This window comes from Anas platyrhynchos, chromosome 13 (genome assembly GCF_047663525.1).
Source record: "Anas platyrhynchos isolate ZD024472 breed Pekin duck chromosome 13, IASCAAS_PekinDuck_T2T, whole genome shotgun sequence".
Classification (NCBI taxonomy): Eukaryota; Metazoa; Chordata; class Aves; order Anseriformes; family Anatidae; genus Anas; species Anas platyrhynchos.
Genome location: NC_092599.1, coordinates 10277469 through 10299962, shown reverse-complemented (window position 1 = coordinate 10299962; position 22494 = coordinate 10277469). Strand labels below are relative to the sequence as shown.

Sequence of the window (22494 nt, the reverse complement as noted above, 5' to 3'; positions counted from 1 at the left end):
ACTTTGTGCTTGTGTTGGTACATTAACATAAAGTTGTCTGGGGCTTACCGAAAACAGACAGTAATGGCACTAGGACCAGGCTGCCTGAGAGAGTGACACACAAAAAGCATACCTGGGGCCAGCTTGCTTTAGGGAGAAGTTTCTTGCAGCCATTGACAGCTCATCTGGCCTCACACTGCAAGGGTTTTTCCCTTGCTTGTTCTTTGATCTAGTGCAGACAGGTTATTTCAGGGTATTCTAGTTATTTTTGAGCTTTCAAAGGATTGTGAGAGCACAGAACAGTACAGAGATAAAAATAACCTCCATTTATTTAATGTTATGGAGTATATAAAACTGCAGTCACCTGGACTGTATGGGAAGGCCTCTGTTCATATTTTCATAATTGTGGGCCTGGTTATTTGTGAAACTCAGTTGCTGTGTGCAGCCTCGAGGATGAAATGCTGTTCCTCAATTCCTTAAGCTTAATTAAAATATTGTTAGGCTGATACATGGAAAACATTGCTGAAGCTGCTCTAGTACTGTAGCAACGTGATGTAAAAGGGAGACGTGAAGGTCGATAAAGGGGATTACTGGGCCAGGAGTGCTACAAACGGCTTGGCAGTTGCTGTGCTCTGTGTATTTGTTGCCACGTGTTTTCCCTATGTTCTGAATCAGCCTTTCCATACAAAATCCCTGAACTTGCTTCTTGTGTTTGAGCCTGAGCACAGCCTTGGCTTGACCGCAGGCCAGCCGGCCTCCTCTGCCTGGTCCTTCACCTTCAGCGTCCTGCAGCTGATTGCACAAGGCAGACGTTCCCGGGGAACATCCCATCTTCACATGGATGGGAACTGCTGTTACTCCGATTTCTTGGAAATCGGGCTTTAGGTGCACGAGGATTGTGAAACCGAGGCCGGAACATACTGTTTTACCAGATCTCCTCCTGGCAGCAGCCCCATCCATAGGCAGAAGAGCTCGTGCTGCGTTCTTCATCCTCCCAAATCCCCGTGGGTGGGGACAGTGGGATCTTTCAAGAGCGGGAATTGGTTAGCCCCAGTTTCCCCACTTTACTGGTGGTACAAACATCTACTACCCAAAGGCTATTTAGGAAGAAGCCTGTCATGATAATAAGTGAATATCAAAACCATCTTATGACCAAATATTATGAAATCAGCAGACCACAAGAAAAAAATAGCTGAAGTTGCTAGGGAAGATTCCTCCTTTGCTTTCATGTGACTGTATCTAATCTACCCCAGCCTGTCAAATTATTTGAAAGGATGTTATTACCTGAGTTCAGGACATAAATATTATAGCACCTCAGTACTTGCTAGCGTAGGTACAGTAAGGAAATCGTACACCAACAGGAGATTGGTGCTGGGAATGTAATTCACTGTTATAGCTCTTTAGGGATAGAGTTTACTGTAATGATCCTGTCTGAATTTTGAGAAGATTAAATTTAGGAAATCTTTAGGAACTAAATAAGGCTTTTTAAAATTATTAGTTCTGAGAAACAAGTACTTGCTATTAATGGGAACTGCCTAACTTCATTGCATCTGACAAGGAAAGAGTACCTGACCTTCTTTATAAGACACCTAAAGCAGAGATTAGCCTTAATTATCCTCAATATTTGTCCTAGAAATTGTCGTGTTGGAAGCCCCAGGTACGCCCTAGGCTGTGGTGTTGGATGGGGTGTGGGGAGGAGTGCCCCGAAGGCACACTTCCCTTGGGCAGCCCTGGGAGGCAGTGTGTGCCCACGTCAGCCAAGACGCACCATGGGGTCAAAATCCCTCTTGTGCTTTCCCCTCCTTCCCTGAGATTAGTAATCAAGTGCTGAGCTTTACCACAAATAGCCTGTTACCGTCTTGCTTGGGTCAAGCGCAGGGCAGGGGCAGAGGCCGAGTCTGCCCTTCGCTCTCGTGTGCCACAGGGGACGAGGGCAGGTTCCTGCACCCGGCCCAACGTGGATGAGTAAGGAGAGAGGGAGTGGCAGGTTTCCCTGTACCCCATAATACCCACCTGCGTGAGTGGAGAGTCCAAGTGACAACTGAGCAGTTGCAGCCACCCCCAGATACCTCACTCCTTCCACAGAGCTCAGAGAAAATGGTGAGGGCAGAAAATGGGTCAGAAGGAAGAAATATCTGGAGGAGGGAGGTGTTACCTGTGTGTGCGCTTTGCATGGCCCAGTGTAACCCCACTGATAACAGCGTAAGACAGATAGGCAGGGCCCTCTGAGATCTCAACTTTTGGACTTGGTGTTGTAATTCCCTATAAACACACTGAAACTTGCCTCTCTTTTTCAGGTCGTGGTGGTTTTAGAGCAGGGTTGTTCTCATCTGGCACCACCAAGGTTGGACTAGATGACCTTAGAGGTATTTCCCAACCTCAGTGATTCTCTGAAATGCTCACTTGGTGCCCAGAGTATGGAAGGTGGGGACAGACAACCTGAAGTGAATGTGTGACCACAGCGTAATGAGTTGTAATGAGGGTTATGTCATCATACTGGTTGTTAAGATTACGAAGATACACAGATTTGTTGTCTAAGAAGTCTTCAGTCACTGAAGAGTCTGGCTTGGTGCATTTCATTTCTCTGAGGTAGTGTCTCACCTGACCGTAGAACTGCCCTGGTTAAACATCTTTCTTCTCATGTTGCTGTAGATGTTTTGGAAATGTTCTCTCATAAGCCTTCATGAAAGCATCTTCCCTTTCGCGTCTGGAATTCAGCCCTGTCCTGATCAAGATGGCTCCCATTCTCCGGAGCCAAGGAGGAAGAGTTTTATTATGACTTTATGTAACTTGAAATACTGAAAGTCTCTAAAATTGTCAGCATGGAAAACTTTGCAGCAGTATAAACCATCCAGGTTTCAGCGCAGAACAATTTATCCTTGTCATATGACTCCACAGGGCCAGCACACAAGGCACAGTTATTTCAGCTTTTCATGATCTTTCTGGTCAATGTGATGAGTTAATTAAGAAATAAAATATCCCCTCAAAACCCAGGAAGAGGTATTTTAGACCAGCTTTGACACAAACTTAATCAGAGTTTACTAAAGTCTTTTCAAATAGAATTGTAGCGTAGGGAAAGAGACAGGTGCCACTGCTCTGTAAGCAAACTAAGTTTAATTGAAGCCTGTAATGTCTTAAAATATTCAAGTTGTCCTTTTCAAACCTAGAAATCAAAATCCAGCTGTCAACTTGCGCTTGAACTATAAGCTTTCAAGGGCAGAGGGAATTTCTTTGTCTTCATAAAAGCAATCATCATGTGCACCGAAGCATAATGTTTTTGTTATTGGGCTACTCAATTTTTATTAAGATCCAGTAATTATACCAGGCTCCACTGTTTTCCTTTTAAAGAGTTTATTGTGCAATTTCTCCAAAACTTGCTTATACCTGCCAAGCTCACTGGGTAACTTTAATCAAGCTTTTTATGCCAAATTATTTTGCAAATCATCTCTGCATGAAAGATGTCATGAAGTCCACCTCTGCCAGGCCACCTAAGAGTTGCCCACAGCTTTAATTTGTGGGAAGAATGTATGGAGTATAAGATTTTTGGAAGAAATGGGGATTGTACAGTTCTGGGTTCAGGTATCCTAGGACGAACAGAGCTGAGGCTGGGATCAGGGTTCCACTCTTCCGAATAGCCACAGGTTATGACATATATTCTGTAAGTGTGACTGTTAGGAGAAATAAATACCGTCTTGTAATTTTTTTGGTGAGGGAGATGAAAACAAAAGGCCTAAGAAAGGTAAATTCTTTTTCTCATAGTGCAGGGAAATGGCAAAAAGCCCCAGGACTCTAAGATCTTCTTTCAGGTCACCAGTTGAAATCCATCCTGAAGCAGCACTTTATCATAATTTCCCACAAAATATATCTGTTTACATACTACATTGTTGCACAGCCCTCAAAAGCCTGCTGGTGTTTATCGCTGTGAGCTCAAAAGTATTGCATCGATGCCCACTGCCTGTGAGAGCCCACCCCTTCAATGACCCCTCAGCAGCTGCCTCGTGGATGCCAGAGAACAGCTTCTCTCCATCAGCAGCATTGCTTCAAACTGGATAAATGTGAAGAGGAACGTGAGGGTCAACATGAGGAGTTACTCAGGAACAGGGACCATGCCTTAAATCCTCGTTGTCCCTTGCTGTGCATTAGCTAACTCCTGGGACAAACCCCAAGTCCCTTCAGATCAGCCTGACGTGCGTGCGCTGGCAAAGCATCATGGATGCTTAGGCAACTGTTATCAGATCTCTGTTTATAAATATAAGATTTTGAATTTGGCTTGAGTGCTTAAGCTCACTAGCAGGCAGGCTCCCCACCACCACCAAACAAAAGCACAATAACAACCACCACGAACAATCACTGTTTCACCTCTCCCACATTAGCTATTAATAATGTTAATTTACTTCCTTTGAGGGATACCATATGGTCCCCTTCCTGATCCCTCTACAGGCATAAGAAAAAACTAAGGAAATTAGAGAGACTCCATAACACTGATGGCAACATCCAATGTCTTATCAGGCTTCCTGTTGTTGGGAGTATTGTTTTCCTTTAAAGATTAATATTTACAATGGTTACTTAGTTATCTTAGTTCATTTGGTGACCATTAAAGATTCCAGCCCTGAATGCGATGAATGAACCTCCTTTTATTTGTCCTTGATGACTTATTTGTCTTGTGCCTCGTCTGGCTGAAAATCAAGGAAAATAATTATTGGGTTGGGCTTTTACTGCCATTTCATATGAGGGCTCAAAGTGCATGTTTCTGTTTGTTTTAGAATGGGAGCCCTTACCCACTGCTTCTGCTGATGTATGCATATTTAGGAATATGTTTTGCGATTAGCCGTAAAGTTAACGTGGGTATTTTCCCTAATTTTTTATAAGCTGTATTCTTGGTTTTTGTACTCTTGAGGGAGAAAATGAGGGTATTTTGCATTTCATCCATGACTGCAGCAGCTGCCAGGGAGGCTCACTGCAGTAGTCGGTGAGAGGATGGTGCGAGCAGGCACCGTGTGCCTGGCTGCTGGGCTTGGACTGGAGGAGTAACGGTCCAGGCCTGTCTCTATTTTTTCCCTGTGCATCAGCATCAGCGGGGTTTCCCTGCAAGAGGAAAGGAGATTTATTTATTTATTTATTTTTAATAAAAGCCCAAGCATCCATCAGGAAATGGTCGTTCAGCATGGCACAGATTGGAGGCAGGGGGTAGGGTGGAGACCCCAGAGTTGCAGAAGCATTTCTAGGCCTCTTCTAGGCAGAAGGGATTTCGAAGTCACCTTGGGCTGTCCTCGTCTCTGCTAAAGAGGAGCACAAAATTATCCTCATATTCACAGGGGTATTGGACGCGGCCCTAGAGAACAGCAGCAGAGACAAACACGGCCCACATTACAAATGATTGCATTTGAGACTCAGGCCCCGTGCAGCATTACAGCAGGGATGAGTGTGGGTACAGGAGCTGTTTTCAACCTGTCCTGTTTTTCTCTTCAGCATGGGTTAAGGATGCACCTTGCCTTCCCCAGAGGTGGAAGCTCCTGACAGCTCATTGTCACCTCCCCAAAAAAGGGATTAATTTCCATTTGTGCACATGGAGGCCCTGCAAACGCACTTCTGCTGGTAACCCCCACAATGACCATCCCCCCTGTGCAGCCTTTCTTCCCCAACCCATTGCCGTTTTCTTGGCTGAAGTCCCGTGGGCCAGGAGGACCAGGATTACGAGCAGGTCAGTCCGCAGCCTGCAGGAGCAGAGGGCTCGGCGGGTGTCGTGATGCTCATTTCGCAATGTCTGCACGCTCGGCATGCGAACCACCAGACCCTCGCGAGCAAACCAAGCCCGTTCTCAGACACAGTTGGCTCCCAGAGAAGGGATAATTTATAACGGTGACATTTCCAAGGTTTCTCTCTTTTCCTTCTCCCCCTTTCCTCTCCAAGCGCTCCCACTCCTCCCAAATGGTAAAAATGGGCCAGACCATCCCAGCTTTTATAGGGGGAGGTTGTTTTTCTCATTTCTTCGCAGACTGCTGTCTCATCCTGAAACTGCACATTTGATGTGCTTTTATAATGAACTCATTTACACTGTGACAGATGTTTCTGATATGATAAGAAACATGGCCCAGGGGCCAGTGGCGCTGTGGAGCCACTCATGTTTCTCACCTGAATTGCAAATGAGGTATCGCTTTCTTATCAGTTAAAAAACATGAGCAACTGCACGTATAAATAATATGCCACCAACTGCCAGCTGTTTGTGCCAATGACATTCTTCTGAAAAGAATAGATCCCCTCATCATCTGTTCTCTTCCCTCTTGCAGAAAATCTGGAACTCTTCTGCAAGTGCAGCAGAAGAGATTTGTCTTTTGGCTTCAGATACAGCAGTGAAAATGTCTCTTTAAAATAATTCTGTATTAATAACTTCCATATTTGACACAGGTAATAGCTGATTTTTTGAGTGCTTCCTTGTCCTCTTTCTGCATATCTCTAGGCAAGAAAGAGTCAGTGCAGCTTTCTGTTTCCTAGGAATTCCTTTTTAAAGAATTCACCGTCTTTAAGTGGATTCAGGGTTTCCATTCTGAATGCTGTGGAAGAATGTTGCTCTGTTTAAAAATGCTTTTTTTTTTTTTTTTTTCTAAATAAACATGAAAGATAACACTAAGTCATTTTTGTCTTGGTGAAAGGTTGGGCTTTTAGCTTCCCTGAATTCAGGGTGAAGTTAAAATGCCCCTGAAACCTCGGACACGGAAGCAAGCAGTTCTGCTTGCTTGGTAATCTTTATTAGTAAATTTTGCGGCGAACAGAACTTAAAAATACTGCAAGGTGAAATTGTTCAGGTGATTGATCAGCTTGATGTTTTCTTTGAGTAAAGTTGAAAAACGCTTTTCAGCGTTTTGCCAGCTACAGGCAGAGATGTATTTCTGTTGCAAATGACCTTCTGGGAGAGCTTGACTGCAGGGACATGATTCATTGGCAGCCTGCTGGTGACAGGCATGTTCCTATTGTTCTCAAACTCTGGTTTCACATTTCTCCTGTTAGATAAGCTGCAACCATTAACTACACAGTGAGCTACAAATAAAGTGTGATGTAAGAATTAAGCTTATTATCTGATTGGCAGCATGGGGCCACTCTTCCAGGTTAAGGGTTTGAGCAGATTTTTTTAACAAAATGATGCCTTTTCTTACAATTCAGAAAGCATTGTCCTCCCAAAAGATAAAATATGCTTTTGGAAGCTGCAGTGTATATATATAGTGTGAGCTATAAATAGTCTGGAGCTAGTTCTGCACAGTACCATGTGCAGAAATATTAAGGACAGATTCTGATCTTCAGGGCTACGCAGGAGGCTACTGAGAAACACCATGTTAACGCCGTGGCTTTTGAATTTAATTTGGTGTTCAGATTCATATCAAGATCAGAATCTGGTCAGGGATTTTAAGTGTGTTTTGAGGAACAAAGGAGTTTGGTGGCCCCTGCTTAATCTTAGTTTTAGTTGGAGATTACATATCAATTTCTAGAGCTATTGTTTGGGTCAAATACCAAGGCAAATGGATTCACTCTTAAATGAGGAACGGCTTGATTATCATGCTAGCTGAAAAATAGGTCCATCCACTCCCACTGTTCAGCTGCTGTAAATGGATGTATGTAAGGATTTAGAAATGGTTGCTATTCAGATCCTTATGAGGGTAAGATGACTTTCAGCAATTGAATGATTTATGATAATGTTGATATTCACACAGGCTATTCATCTGGCAGGATAAAAGACCACAGTGGCTGGTCGGTCTCTTTCCTTGGGCACAGGCTGGTTACAGGCTGATGCTGGAAACAAGCTCGCTGGCAGGAGCGTTATCTTCCCTGCTACAAAGGGGTGAGGGCCCAGAGGAGGGGGAGTGGAAAAATACCTTCTTGTATCGGCCTTGTGTTCTCCCTTCTGCTGTAAAATCATAGTGGGACAAAGCACGGCAGTTCTACTGAGGGTATACGAGGCAGGGTCAATGCCACAGTATTAACCTTACTTAGCAAATCAGTGATAAACATAACAGATCTTGTTTCCGCAAGGAATTTTACAGCACCTTCTGGTCATGCATTACAATCTGCTGCCCTCCCTTGTATCCTCACGTTTTGACAGGGAGGAGAAGGGCTGTTTGCACCACTTGTTTGTACCCCTTAATTTCGGTGCATTTTGGAGGCCTAATTCTGGGTACCTGAATCCTTCCTAACGTCAGGAAGAGTAGGTGCACCTAAGAGAAAGAAGCAGGCCACTTGTGCTGTGAGGCCTGAGGTGGAAGAGATGAATGTTCCTGGGCTTTGGTGGTACGTGGCCAATGGCCATGTGGTCAGCCCTGCTGAAGAATTTTTGGGGTTCAGTTCTTTGCAGCTTGCCACGCAGAGGGCTGCAGGATTCAGCGGAGTAGCTTATACCTGAAGGCATGCAGTTGGCTCCCAAGGATGGTGTTCCCTGTAAGATTCACACCCCTTTTAAAGGGAACAAACACATCAGCCTTTCCAGTCACCTTTCCAGTCACTGCCAGAGCAGGCAGTTTATTTAACAAAGCTCTTAGTCACTCCTGGGGCAGGACTTGACTCCTAATTGCGTTTAGTATCTGATACGCTGTCCCGACAGCTCTCAGGGGTTGTAGAAAGGGGGCAGAAGAGGCAAGAACAACTCATTTTGTACACTCCTTACAGCTCATGAAGCACTGTAGAGGCGTCCTGCAAATGGGCAGCACTGAAATGCACTGTGGTTGGGCCCATCGTTGGCACTGGGGCAGCCTCACACCTCAGAGCACACCTCAGAGTTGCCTTCAAGGTGCTTTAATTCATACCTGACAGAAAGAAGGGACCTACAAGAATGCAAAAATCACGTTGTCCGTCTAAAACTGCAATGCCCCCCTTTTCATCCTTGCCATGCATACGCAACGAGGACTGCTGGGAACAGGGTGCTACCTTTCCACAGGTACACTGACACTTCCAGACCAGTGGCATGTTATTAATTTCTGGTGATAAGCACAAGATCTGAAAGCAAACCAGTACAGCTCACTCAAATCCCACACTGTGAGCTCCTTCCACAGCCACCAGGCACCAGCCAGGGGCAATGAGAGTCCCCGTTGCTCTTTCCCACAAGGTGACTGAGCCCATCCAGTCCGTGCCACCCTCTTGGCTTTCGCTCTGGCTGTCTGTGCCTGTGGGACATGGCCTAGCCCCTGGCTGTATTGGTTGCCTCTTCTGCAGAGATGCATTTCATGAAACAATAGGAGCTGATCGCATACAACCCCAGCACTTCCTTCCACTTGTAAATGTTTTACACGGTCAGTGGATTGAAACAAGCTGTTCAGGCTGTTCTGCTCCTTAGCTGTAGCCCTCATGTTCAAGCTTACAGGTGAGCACCTTTCCCTCCTCAGTGGTAGCTCTGGTGCTGACTGTGGAAACATCTCCCCGTCTTCAGTTTGTTCCAGGCAGATAAGGGAGCTTCAGTGACAGACGTAGCTCTGTTATTTATCTAGGCATGCCTCAGTCTTTTCCCAAAGACTTTATGAAATGAATCTCTGAATGATCAGTGGCATAAGCATGTGACTCCAAGTCACTGGACAGAAAACAATTTAAAAAAGCACGCACTAAAGAAGCAAGTCTGAAAGATTATGTGGTGTTAGAAAGCACTCAATTTAGAAAAGTGCCTAGCTCGCGAGTGAATACCATGTCATAAGGCAATATTGCAGCATTCCTCAAGGGTAATGGACAGAAATAAGTTCTGCTTTTGTTTGTGACAAATATGGATGATGCTGTGCTGAAAGTAAACACGTTCAGATGCAGGTTCAAATCCCTGTGCCCTGTTATTTTTTTCCCTGACTGCTTGACCCCAGTATCAGTAGGCTATCTTGACTCATCCTCTTGTACAATTCTACTTTCAGGTTCCCTGGTCTTAGTTTGACATTCATGCCTTTCAGCACCTTCCCTGAAAATTGTCTCAATTCAGGCATCGGCATCCAAGTTTGCAGGATCATTGTCATTTCCCAGAGGTAGATAAAATGTTTCTATCTTTGAGACTGAAAATTTGGTGTCTCAAAATTGATCTGTTACCATCATATAACTAAGTTTATTTTGAGAAATGGTGGAATAAGACTTGCTCTCATGTTGATATCTAGTAGCACTTGTTTTCTGTCTCTCTGTTTTCTGCGGAGCTGGTTTAGGGCATAATGTGCCACTGAAGGTCAAAAGGTAACAAACTGTGGTGAGTTATTCCTTTTGCATCCTTCCTTTTGTTTTAGAAAGTTCATTCTCACCTTTCAATGACTACGTGGATTTTTCAGTTTTTACTGGTAGGATCTAGATCCGTTCTCTTTAGTGGGTACAAGATCCCATAGGAGACTCCTTGAACTTTGTTAACCATTCTTAATCAGAATTACAGCTTTTCAGTGAATTCTCTTTGATACTTTGCCAGATTCTCTCACCAGCTGTTTCCCTCCCACCACTATATAGCTTATGCCACTATACAGTTCATGGGCACAGATTCAGAACAGATATGAGTAAAATGAGCAAAGATGGTTATCTTTCCTGTAATAAATTGAACAGAATTGGTCCCTTTTATGGGACTTAGTGTCATTTGATATACAGTCCTTGGCACTGGGAGCATTACCAAGAAACGCCAGGTCACTTCTCATTTATTTGCAAGAGCAATCAGAGTAGCCAGCAGAATTCACTTTAGACTTTCTATTCATTCCTTGCTTTGCTGCTGTTACATGATTGCATGGAAGATTTGTATGGTTTATATTTTTTTTCAAAAGCATTCTAATCTTCCCCATGCTGCTAAAATGAAATCCCAAATGTCTTTGGCAAGATGAAATCTATCACATTCTAAAACTTCCATGTACTGTTTGGTTTCTTTGGACCAGTACAAAGACCCCAAATATTAGCTGAATTGTCCTGTAAACTTTGAGAGAAGACCCTCTATTCTAAGCCAGGAGAGTCTTTCTCATAACAGTACAGGTTTTCCTTTATGCAGGGTGCTTTTCACAAAGGTGCCTGTTTTCTGACCGTGAGGTAGAATTATTATCTGCAGATTCAGAACCTGTCTGATGCTCCATCCTCTCTGGAGAAAAATAAAAAATATATATATAAAAAAAAAAAAAAAAAAAAAAGAAATTCTATTCCAGTTGAACTCAGTTGAACTAAATCCAAATATATTTAATGAATAATAATAAAAAGGGCAAACCTAACCACAACCAGACAAATCTCCTCACAAACCTGAAATCTCTTGTCTGTTTGAATCCTCCCTGGCTAAAATTGGATGGGTTTCTGGCAGAGACTTTCCAGAGTATGCTCAGCTCTGCAGCAGTAATCACACCAGCTTCTTCAGCCTGATTCCTTTGACATCTCTGCTAGTTTTGCATTTCATAAAGGCACGGAGGAAGCCAAACGTGACCTTGGTGCACTTTTATAAGCAGCATGTCAACAAAACAAAAAAAGAAAGAGAAAACCATTCCCAATTCAGTGGAGATCTGCAACATTTCTGTGAAAGTGCTGTGCATTAGCAGAGGAGTGATGGTCTCATGCAAATCACTGCAGGCTCCAACAGGAACTTGCTGCTGTTGTGTTCTGGCTCTCAACAAGTTTAATTCTAACAAAGTAGGAGTTGCTTTTCATCATTTGCTGACCTTCACTACTAGGCTGTGGGGCTCTGCCCTCATATTTGAGGGAAAGAAGCCCTCATGTTGGCTTCAGTGGTTGTCTTTCATGATGAAACATCTTCAGCCTAATATCTTTTATTGGCAGCAACTGAAGTCAGATGCTTAAATCTCATACGGAGACTGAATATTTGCAGAAAGGGGTTCTGTCCAACTGCCTCGTGTATTCAGACATGCCTGAGTGACCCCAAACATATTTCTCCTCTGTCTTCTCTACTGATCTTAAGCAACTTGATCCCCTTCAGCTGCATGGACGGTGGTAGGTCCTTTCAGATGCTCATATTAACTGGTCCCCATTGGATGTGAGAGTTATTTTGTTTTTTTTTCAAGGCAGGTATGAAGGCTAGCTGCTCCCAGGTGCTGTCGGTACTCTAGCTCCCACTTTACATTCCTCACATTCCATCCTGGTGTGTCTAGGCAGATATCTCTTGGCTGTTTAAATTGAAAAATAGTAACATTGAAGTAAGTACACTGGGGTCAAACAGAAAGTCAAGCAACTGCTTTGAGCTTAGACTAAGAGAACAAAGTGAGAGATTCTATGGACAGCAAAGTTAAAGGAACTGGCCTTTAATGCAGTAGTGCAGGAGCAGAATGAGCCCTACAGAGAGACAAATAGGCTGAGCACAGACATGATGTGAAAATATGAGAAACAGCTAGTTGAGAAGTTCCCAATAATTTTAACCTCGAGGAATTCCAAAGCAGTATTAGCTGTAGCACATCCAAACTGCAAATGCTCTGAGAGTTTAGCATTTTTGGTAGCGTTTTAAAAATCCTTGTCTGCTTTGCCATTGTGTTTTCCCACCCTTTAACCAGAGAGCAAAGATGACGGAGCGGAGCTAGAAATCTGAATATTAAATACTTCACTAACCACACATTCTCCATGACCATAAAGAGAGGCAAACTGATGTGAAGAGAAGAGGCCATTAGAGTTCATCCAATAGCATGCATGTGAGAGGCAGTCAGGAGACACGGTGTAGTAAATGAAACCATGTTACTGTATAAGGAAAGATTTGGGTATAGTACCCATTACATCCGAATGGTCATATTGTGCAAGTATAGAAAACAAGGATTTTTCCAGACTTCACAGAGAAGCAAAATCCCTGCTTCATCTAGGCATAACTGAACTGTGCAGCCAAGTGCATTAATGCCACACCAGGTCAGTCGGGTTATAATTGTCTCTAACCAGAACAGTCAAAAGTTACAGAGTTCACTTTCTGCTGGGTGAGTGACACCCAGAAATTCTTTCCAGACTTACAAACAAGCAAAGAGACAAGTTTGAACCTGAACTTCAGTGTAATCACGCCACTCAGCAGCATAAACAAACATGGCATCGATTGGAAAATTATTCTTCAGGCGTCAGTTTTGACTGATCCAGATGAGAAGTTTCCAAAGTTAGGGTCGTGCCCCGTGGAGTGCTGATGGAAGAGAGGTCACAAGCCCGGAAACGAGGTTGCGAGCTGAAAAGCTTGGGAACTGCTGATCTAGACAGATGAATGGTCATGTCAAGGGGGTCCCTTAGAATATCCTTTTTCCTCTCTCCTGCTTCACAGGCAGTGACTTGAGTGAGTTTTAAATCTGACAAGACTGGCCTGTTTATAGCATGCTGCTGTATTTTTAAAAGTAGATCTCTGGAAATGAGTCCAAGATGACCAGGGAGATGGAAGCAAGGGAGGCTCTTGAGGGAAGGATGTGGGACAAAGAAGTGGAGTAGAGGCAGGTCTGTGGGAAACAGGATCTGCCAAGTAAAACAAGATTCAACAGTGTTGAGCCGAAGAGATGGAAGCTTTTTAAGGTTGTAAGAAAGCTTGAGAGTCTAACTTGGAAGGTCAAATTAATCTCCCAAGAGGTTGGAGGGACATAGCTTTACTCCTCTGTGAGGAGTCTGGGCTGCTGAATTGTATTCCTTAACGTGAAAGCAAACCTAATTTTTGGTGCAATTAATGTTTGGCCAGAATAAGGTATGTACAGCTGATGCATATAGAGAAATAAGGCAGTGCATCTTTGAGTCTCTGAATGGCCTTCTTTACTATCCTTGTGTTTCAAAAACTACCAAAGCTAGGCCCTGAATTTATGTATGTTAAAAGAGAACCACTGTTACCGGGAACTTCTGCAGGCTACTTTATAATATTCATAGTATGAAAAAGGTGGAAAATACAAGTAGACCAGAAAATTAGCATTGCTTATACTACTAATTCTGTTTTGTCACTGTTAAACATAAAAAAAGAATACAGCTTTAGCAGTGTTTGGTAAAAGTCTGTGAACATTGAATATTGGTGATTCTTTGTGCCAGCAGCAGTAAGTGGTTGTCCGTGGTGTAGGTGCTCAGCCCAGGGACTCAGAGAACCACCCGGTGAGCATTGGGTTGCTGTCAATACTCCAATGTTGGGGTTTCAGCAGTCCAAGTCCCCTTGCAGCCATGCCTCTGAGGTTTGAGGGAACCTGCTGAACTCTCTCCTGAGCATCACAGAAAACAAACAGAGCACCTGCAAGTCATGTGGGCTTTTACAATACTGAATTAGCGTCAGTACGAGAGGAGTGTCAGCACCATGCAATGGATATCTTGAACAATGTCTATAGCACCCTATTTGCTATCCAAGGGCATGGAGGAGGAAAGCAATAGATTTGGGGCAATTAGGAGGGAGTATAGCAACAGCGCAGGTTCAATCAGGGACGGGAAATAGGTCTGGAGGTTAATAAGACAACACAGGTCATCATCATAAAGCAAATATCAGGTCTGTGTGGTGCAATACCTAGCTGTGGCTACGTGCTAGGAACAATGCGGAGATAAAGTCAGTAATGTCGTGTGGTATTTATTTAGTAGTGTTATGCTGAGAGGAATTAATGGCCAGGGAGGTCTTTGCATCCCGCTGTGGCTGGGGGTTTCCTGGGTGCTGTCTTCCAGGCTCTGGGACGGAGCCGGTGGGTCCCATTCCAGCACTGAGTGCAGCGCCGTGAGCCGGTGCTGGAGGTACTAGGCTGCAGGGCAAGGCGGAGCCAAGTTTCCTGGTTATCCCAATTCCTGTTACAGGGACTAAAATATTGACCTGGAGCCACAGGTGCTGGAGAGAGAGGAAGCCAGGAGAAGGTATTGTGTCCAAGCCCCTGAGAGCAAGCAAAGGCAGGCCTTTGTGAGCCTTAACCCCACCGGTGGGGTGGGCTTAGGGATTTCTGAGCAAGGAAACTCTCTGCTGCTGATTGTTTCTAGCAAGATAAAGACTCCGTGAGCCTTTTTATGATTAAACGAACTTATGCCAAGCCTGTACCTGTTTTGAACCACTAATCCTGTACAGCGTCAAATAGCAGCTAATTGGTCAAGCGAGTGATGCCTAACCTTCAGGCCTCCGTGTCAAGGGCCATGGAAGCTTTGCTTTTTTCAGGATGCTCCAGACTGAATTTGTAGGTAAGACCCAATTAAGACTTATATATGCGTATCTCTCAAGTGCAGGAATAGTTTTACTGAAGCCATAGAGATCATTCATATATAAAGTTACAGGCGTGTTTCAGACATGACCAGATTGGTGCAGAACCAGCCCTTATCTCCTGTTCTGGTGATCCAGTCTGGACTGGTCTCTACAAGTTTCTCTTCAGAGTTTAAACCAAGCCTTTGGTTTGAGAAATGTGAGGTTTTATTTTCATAATTACCTTTAGTTTTGGAGCTTCCCTTGAGGCTATTTGGAATCCATTGAAACACGTTGAACTCTAAATCGGAGGTTTCTTTATTTCATGTCAAATGCGCAAATGCCAAATATTAGATTTTTTGCCCCAGTTGTGTGGATGTTTAACTTCCAAAGCATAGTATTTTCTTGTAAGAAACTGATAACTGGTATTTAATGCTGTACTCAGAATTTATCATTTCAGCTCGGCTGATTTTACACATCAAATCATATGACTTTAGTTTCCAAAGTATTTCCCCATATACCTTTTCCAGTCTGCAGAATAACTTATGAGGAAAATTATGCTGTCTGTAAACATTTCAAGATACATGGCATCCTCTTTGCAGGGGAAGTTTTCTAGAGGCCTGGCAGGAATTTTTGATTCTCATATGCAGTTTAAATATTCCAATTCTTAATTTTTTCTATTACTGCAGATTATAGAGTTCATCTCTGTAGTGCCACCCTTAAAATAAACTGTTCACATGTCGTTTGTCGATAAATAACATAAGGGCTCATTCCTACCTTCCTAATGGAGCTCCTAGATACTGAAGGGAACTTTTCTTGGACAAAATATGTGTTCTGCCTACCCAAAATCTGTAAGTCTTTGGAATAAGTCCTTTACATGAAACGTAATGCTCCCATGTGAAAGCCAGGTATGATAAAAAAAAAAAAAAAAAAAGAGAGAGAGATTAAAAAACATGGGAAAAAGAAAATAAACAAGAGGCTCTTCTTGCTGCAGGCTATTAGGGAGTATAGCTGTAGAAACAGACAGATGATTTCATCTAATGAAGCACCTTCGGAGTATGTGTTCTACCTGTAAACAGAAGACATTTTTTTATATATTTCAGTATTAACAGGGCGTCTTCTAAGGAGCTGTGACCTTTAATCTCATTATGTATGGATTTGTGTATGTGAACGTGACATATGAATTTGTTACCAAGATACTATTTGAAGCAAACATCCTAGGGCCTTCCAAGTTGGCAAGCTGATGCAAATTTCTGAGTCACCTCAGCTGAAAACATTATTTTTTATTTCTACAACATTTTGGGATGCAAAGGGAACATCAGCCATCTTATCTGACTGATGCTATCAGGTGCTTTCCGTTAAATTTCCTAATATATATTCTAGAGACAGCCAAACACACACATAAGTCTGGATATGAATGGCACTGAAATTAAGCAGAATTTATTCTAATTTATCAGAAAGGTGGAGCAGCTCAGCTAACTACAGCAATTGATCTATAGCAGGATAAGGTCTCAACAAGTTCTTTCAGGCTTCAATTAGTTTGCATCATCTCATTCGTTGCATTCCTGATCTCTCTTCCTTCCTCTTCTCATGTTGTCATCTATTCTTAGTTTATACAAACACGTACTGCTACATAGAGACTTCTCTGCCACAGCTGGACCAGTGGTTGAACCAGGCAGACTCCTGGCAGATCCAAGCATGGACAAGAATCTCAACACGGAGACCATTTACAAAATGGTCTGGGTGGGGTCTAACGTTATAGTTTCTCTTGAATTGTTTTTCCCTTATTTCTAATCCTATATAACAGTGACTATTAATTAACAATCTGTTAGCTATTTCTGAGAGCTATTCTGGAACATGGCCTTTAATAATAGGGAATTGAAAAACGGCAGGGGAGTGACTTCCAGCCCTGCATTCCTTCAAAGAATCCTTTAACAATGCACAGTATTTCTCGGTGCTGCACAATATCTATTTCTGAATTCCAGCTGCAGCTAAGACTTTCTTTTTGTTCCTGGTGGAGTTGCCGGCATTGTTTCATCTAATGGGGGAGTATATTCCAAGAAGAAAAGACCCACAAAAGTGTGTTTGAAGTATTTTCACCTAATCTGAAGCATGATTTTTCAAGATCTTTCAGAGTGCCTGTAGCATAGACAGCTACATTGTTAATGACACTTTACTAACAACATACCAGATCCCTGTAGCTCTAATATAATAAATGGATTGTAGATCCCACTCTCAGCACAGATATAATTAGCAGGATTTATTTCATTCTCCTTATAAAGACTGAGTCAGTTCCCCCATGCTCTGAGCATGCTGAAATTCTCAGAGAAAATGCAGCTGAGTGCATTTATTATCACTGGAGTTAAGTAATTTTTTGTTGTTGATGCCAATGTCATCATAAATAATGAAACTTAAGAAATTTCATACCTTCGTGCCAGTGCGTCCAAGCTTTATAAAGGCTGTCAGTGGCCAAGAAGTGCATTTTTAAAGTTTAGCATAAATTAAGGATTATTTACATAAATACCAATTTTTATAGGGCAAAAAATTTACTGTGAAGCACCTCACGTATATTTTCAGGCAATCAGAAAGTGAAATTTTGGTACGTGTTTACAAGAAGGGGAAACTAAACTTCAGGAAGTCACATGATTTCCAGTAACAGCCCATATATAGACATGTAGATGATGAAAGCATTAAAAAAACCTACCAGCAGGTATTATCTCTGTGTAGCCATGCTCTCATATGTATGGCATAAGGCTCCTTCCCCCCCCCCCCCCCCCCCCCCCCGTTCCAAGAATTTATATCACCAGATATTTCGGAGAATTCACAGTTCCAAACTGAATGTGCAGTGGGTGATACAGCTTCCCTGGAAGCTCAGAGTGACAGTGTCCAGTGGAAAGAAAAGTACAACCCCTTGAGTACCTGACTGTCAATAGCTAAGTAAATAAATCCCAGGCAAATAATAGTGGTACTAGAGGGAAGAATTTTATCCAAATCAGAAAGCAGAAGCCAAAAAAGGAGGGGTCTACTGTTAGCTAATAATTCATAGGTGGGCCTTTTCTACCAACTCTTCCCAAATGACTACAAGCTCTGCTTTTTCCATCTCCCATAGAGAATGTTATGGTTAAGAAGAGAGATCTTGAAGTGATGTGACATGACCATGTCATTGGATAAATAATGTAAAAATAAACTTCTTGTTAATTTTGTTTGCATGGGTTGAGATCCTTGTTCACCTCCAATAAAACAAGCTAATTCCCCAGGTCTGGAGTATTCCCGGTGCCTCATCGGACTCTTCCAAGCTCTGAGTCAGATCTTTATTTCCCTTCCTTGCTCCTCAGATGTGTGTGTTCTCTATCCCTCTGGATACCCATGATTGCAGTAAAGAAAAGGTGTTTGCACAGCTCAGGGTAACTTATCCCTTTGCTGACTCCCTGGGCTATGGTTAAAGGAGAGTTCAGAAATTGGGAACAGAATTATTACATTAGGTACAGTCCAAAAGTTCCATGTATTTTTCCTTCAGAGAAGGAAGCTGAGCTAAGTTGCAATAAAAGAAATTGTGGGATTTTCGGAAGAGAGTAGATGGCATAAGGAGAAAGCAATGTGTTGCAAGTGGGTAGATCCATCCCATGGGTACCATATGTTTTGAAATCCTTGCGGTTTGGATAGTGACCAGTTAGTTTCTTAGCCAGAGGCTGCCAGCTCCACCCCAGTGAGCAAGGAGTTCCTGCTGCCACAGAGCCCCAAAAGTGCCTTCGCACCCTGGAAGCCCCTCTGTCGCTTATCGACACAGCAAACAAACAAGGACCTCTGCAACAGGATGTTTGCAAAGAGAACTGGAACTCACTGCTTGCTGCCTGTACCCTGCTTTTCTGCAGGCAGCTACTTGAATATATTTCTGCATCACCGAACTCGACCAAAATTCATGTTTGAAGTACAGATTTCCTCCAGACAAACCTTGTGCTGCTGAACTCTGTGGAGGAGGGAGCCTGGCCTGTGTAGAGGTGTCAGCGCTGACTGCAGGATGCAGAATACGATCTGTAATACAGAGGTCTGGAAGATAGAAACTTTGTGTGATGAGGCCTTTCTGTTCCTATAATTAAGATATTTGCACGGTTGAGCTCCTGCTTTCATAATCCACCCCTGTGATGACTACCAAAACCACTCCTTCAGAGAAGGTCTGCAGCCAGTTATCCAGATAATGAAGAAGGGCAGGGAGAGGGAGGGGGAAGATTAGCCACAGTTAATAGAAAACATATGTCAGTAAGCCTGTGACTATTCAGTGTGTTCATCTTTTAAAATGTGGTAAGTGCATTTCCTTAGAGCACAGGGATAACCTTAGGCACCAGGAAACAGCTCGCAGTTGTGTTGTGTCTGTCATAGCTGTGGTGCAGTCGAGGCTGTAAGGGGAAGGCCAGTGGGTTGATCCAGTACCCAGATAATCCATCTGTGGATAATCAACCACTGACTACGTTCAGGATATGATTTTGCTCTTTTCTTCATTAAAGCATCTGTTGTCAACAGGCATAATCAAAAGTGCTGCCACGTTGATGTTCTTGCGTATTCTAATTACGAACTGGACTTGGAGGCGGTCTTAAGATCAGTTAAATTATATAATGTAACATAGTGTATTTTTTTTTAATATAAAATGTATGGGTAATGTTGACCAGGAAGTGGAGAGACTGTACAGAATTCTGTACAGTGCATGGAAATACAGCTCATAGTCATCTTTTGAAGATTACTCAACTTCAGTGGAAAACACTTAGCTTCCTACAACTAGAGGCATTCCTCTGCTGCAACTGAATCTTACTTTTTATATTGTCTCTATTATTCTTTCTAGAGAGAATATAGAGAGAAGGATAAAATATCCTATAGTGGCCCCTACATCTCAAGAGTCCTTAATGCTATGAGTCGTTCATGATGGGTAACTTTTTAAGTGTTTCTGGAGGAGCTTCACAGTTCACTTTACAACTGTGTGTTGGCTTTAGGACTTTATTTTCCACAAGTTGAAGTCTCTCACACTTGAAGATGCCGACGCTTCAAGAAGCACTCAGCAGCACCTTCAGGATCAGTCCCTTCCTGCCTGATGCCAGTGGAAGTTTCACCCTTGATTTCAAAAGGCTCCTGATTAGGCCTGAGGACTGTGGTCCTTTCTTTCCTTCATCCCTTTGCACAGTTAATGCGCTTATACTTACATAAGGTATGCCGAGCTTGTGCGAGGGGGGATTCATGCCACACGTGACAGGAGCTTTGTCCCAAAGTGCTGACGCCCTAAGTTTAGATTTGGCTCAATGAGGGCAAGTAATAAAGAAAATATATAATGGCAGTGAGATCAAGGGTTACTCGGGTTTAGTAGTTGAATGTCCTGATGGCCACGCTGATTGGAGTGACTCACCAGCTGCAAGCTGAAAGGAAGAAGTGGGGCATCAGAAGGATGTGGCTGTGTGGAGACCTGGTGAGCAGAGATTAGGAGGACAGTTCATGCCCAGAGAATAGCTTGTCCACTAATTTCATTGTTTTAAGCATTTAAGGCAGACAGGGCTAATCACTAACAAAGATGCCCAAGGGAGCAATGTTGTATCAGTTATCTTCCTGAGAGTTTGACTGTTTTGGTTCTATTTATTCTAGACAAAAGAGCTTATTTGTGATGTTTCATCTTTAGTCTGAATGTCTCTAATTTGGACATCCATTTAATTTGGAAGGTTTCCACCCGACACCAGTGAGACTGATTATTATAACCAAACGTCTTTCTCGCTCCATGTTGCTGACCGCAGCTTTGGTTATGAATTGTGAAAGAATGTTAAAATCCAGTGTATTTTTCTCTTTGTGGGCTCTGTTTATTTTTATTTTTAACATTTTGATTGGGCAATGAAAAATGTCAGTGATGCCAGTTGCAAGTCTTTAGGTACAAATTTGCCTTTCAGCCATTGCATGGGAGTGATTATTTGCTTTTAAAAACTGACATCTGGGGATTTTTAGTTCCTTAAGTCTCTGGAAAAATATGGCATTGCACAAAAGCCTGCAGTTTGAAAGGTAGAAGCAGGGCCAATAAGGGGACAGCAACATTTTTTTTATGTCTCTAACTTCCAGAGAGCAGTAGCAACAAGCTGAGCAGAGGTTGAAGGAAGCAGCATTATTACTGCTGTTCCCCCTTGAATTCCTTTCATCAGTCCGGTGACTACATGTGTCCTGATGATACATTTCTGGGTCACATGTCCCTGAAAGATGGTCTATATGGAGACGCATAGCATGGAAAGTATGCTAACTAGAGACTAGTTATGTTGACAGGTTCCACAAGTGACGTAAATTTCTATATTCCTCACACGGACTTTATTAATAGCACAGGACTGAGTCAGGGAGAGCCAGTTATTATTCTTTATGTAAATAAATCAACAGAAATAAATACTCTCTTGTTCCTTATCGTATTAAACCTGCAAATAGCTTATTACCTTACAAGGCAGCTTAGGCAAGCACACCAGACCACAGGGAAACGCAGATCAAGTGCAAGTCAGCACTGAGATTTCCCCAAGCCAGGCTACGTGGCCATAGGAGAGGAGCAAAGGCACAAGGCTGCAGCTCACAGAGCCCAGAACTGGAGAAAGGAGGCCCAGATAATTATTTCAAAAGCCAGTCTCAAGCGTAACCAAACTGAATTCTTGTTTTGTTTTTGGTCCAATGGAAACTTTGCAATGGAAAAGTCAGATAGATTTTTTTTTCCTTGGCTCTGTCATCAGAGATGTTGCTGTTTTTCCCAGTCAACTTTCTCCAGTTTTTCCTAGTCAACTTTTCTCCTCTTTTTCCCAGTCAACTTTTCTCAGTGGGATCTGAATTACCCTTTCTGCAGGATACTGCTCCAGTTAGGAGGTTGGAGGGAGAAAATTCTGTAACCGTAGGGTGTTCGTACTCAGATTCTTTTCAGGATCATCAGCCACTTCCATGAGGGAGTAATTCTTTCTAGTAGTAGTAGCAAAATGTTGCCCTGGTGTATGAGTTAAATATAGCTGGAGGCACAAAGCGAAGAGTTAGAGATTGCATATCCAGTTCTCTGTGTTCCCACTAACAGGAAAAACAGAAATGCATCTAGAGAGGCTCAATCCAAGTATTAGTGTCTCCTTCCAAACACTGAATAAAAACACCTGGATGGAAAGGGCTTTTATTAGTTGGGGCTCATCTGTATTAATCACAACCAATTCATTTTCCCTTCAGCAATGTGGAGAAGTATGGAAAGGCCGTTGCAGTTTGACAGAGAATGAAGGTGTTGCTCACCTGTGATGAGTATGAACTAAACTCAGAATATCCAAATATTCAGAGCCTAGGCCATGCTCTGAGCTCATCTTTGATAAATTTAAAAAGGGGATGCATTTTTACAGGTTCACTCTAAGAAAGAAAGATTTGTCATGTGTAAAATTCAGAACATTCCTCTGTGCTCTTCCATTCATATGATGGAAATAAATTAGAAAAATGGTGTTTATGTATTA

General features: G+C 42.8%; 2 long non-coding RNA genes across 2 annotated transcripts in view; one reads left to right on the top strand and one right to left on the bottom strand.

The window, feature by feature from the left end:
- Positions 1-22494, top strand: part of LOC119718253 (uncharacterized) — a 60545-nt gene that overhangs the window by 32847 nt on the left and 5204 nt on the right. The gene's annotated exons all lie outside the window — the stretch shown is intronic.
- LOC113845039 (uncharacterized) lies at positions 14415-17695 on the bottom strand. The gene is made up of 2 exons (XR_011812528.1): positions 17450-17695; positions 14415-16091 (listed from the first exon to the last, which is right to left on the bottom strand). It is a non-coding gene; the product is annotated as an uncharacterized lncRNA (long non-coding RNA).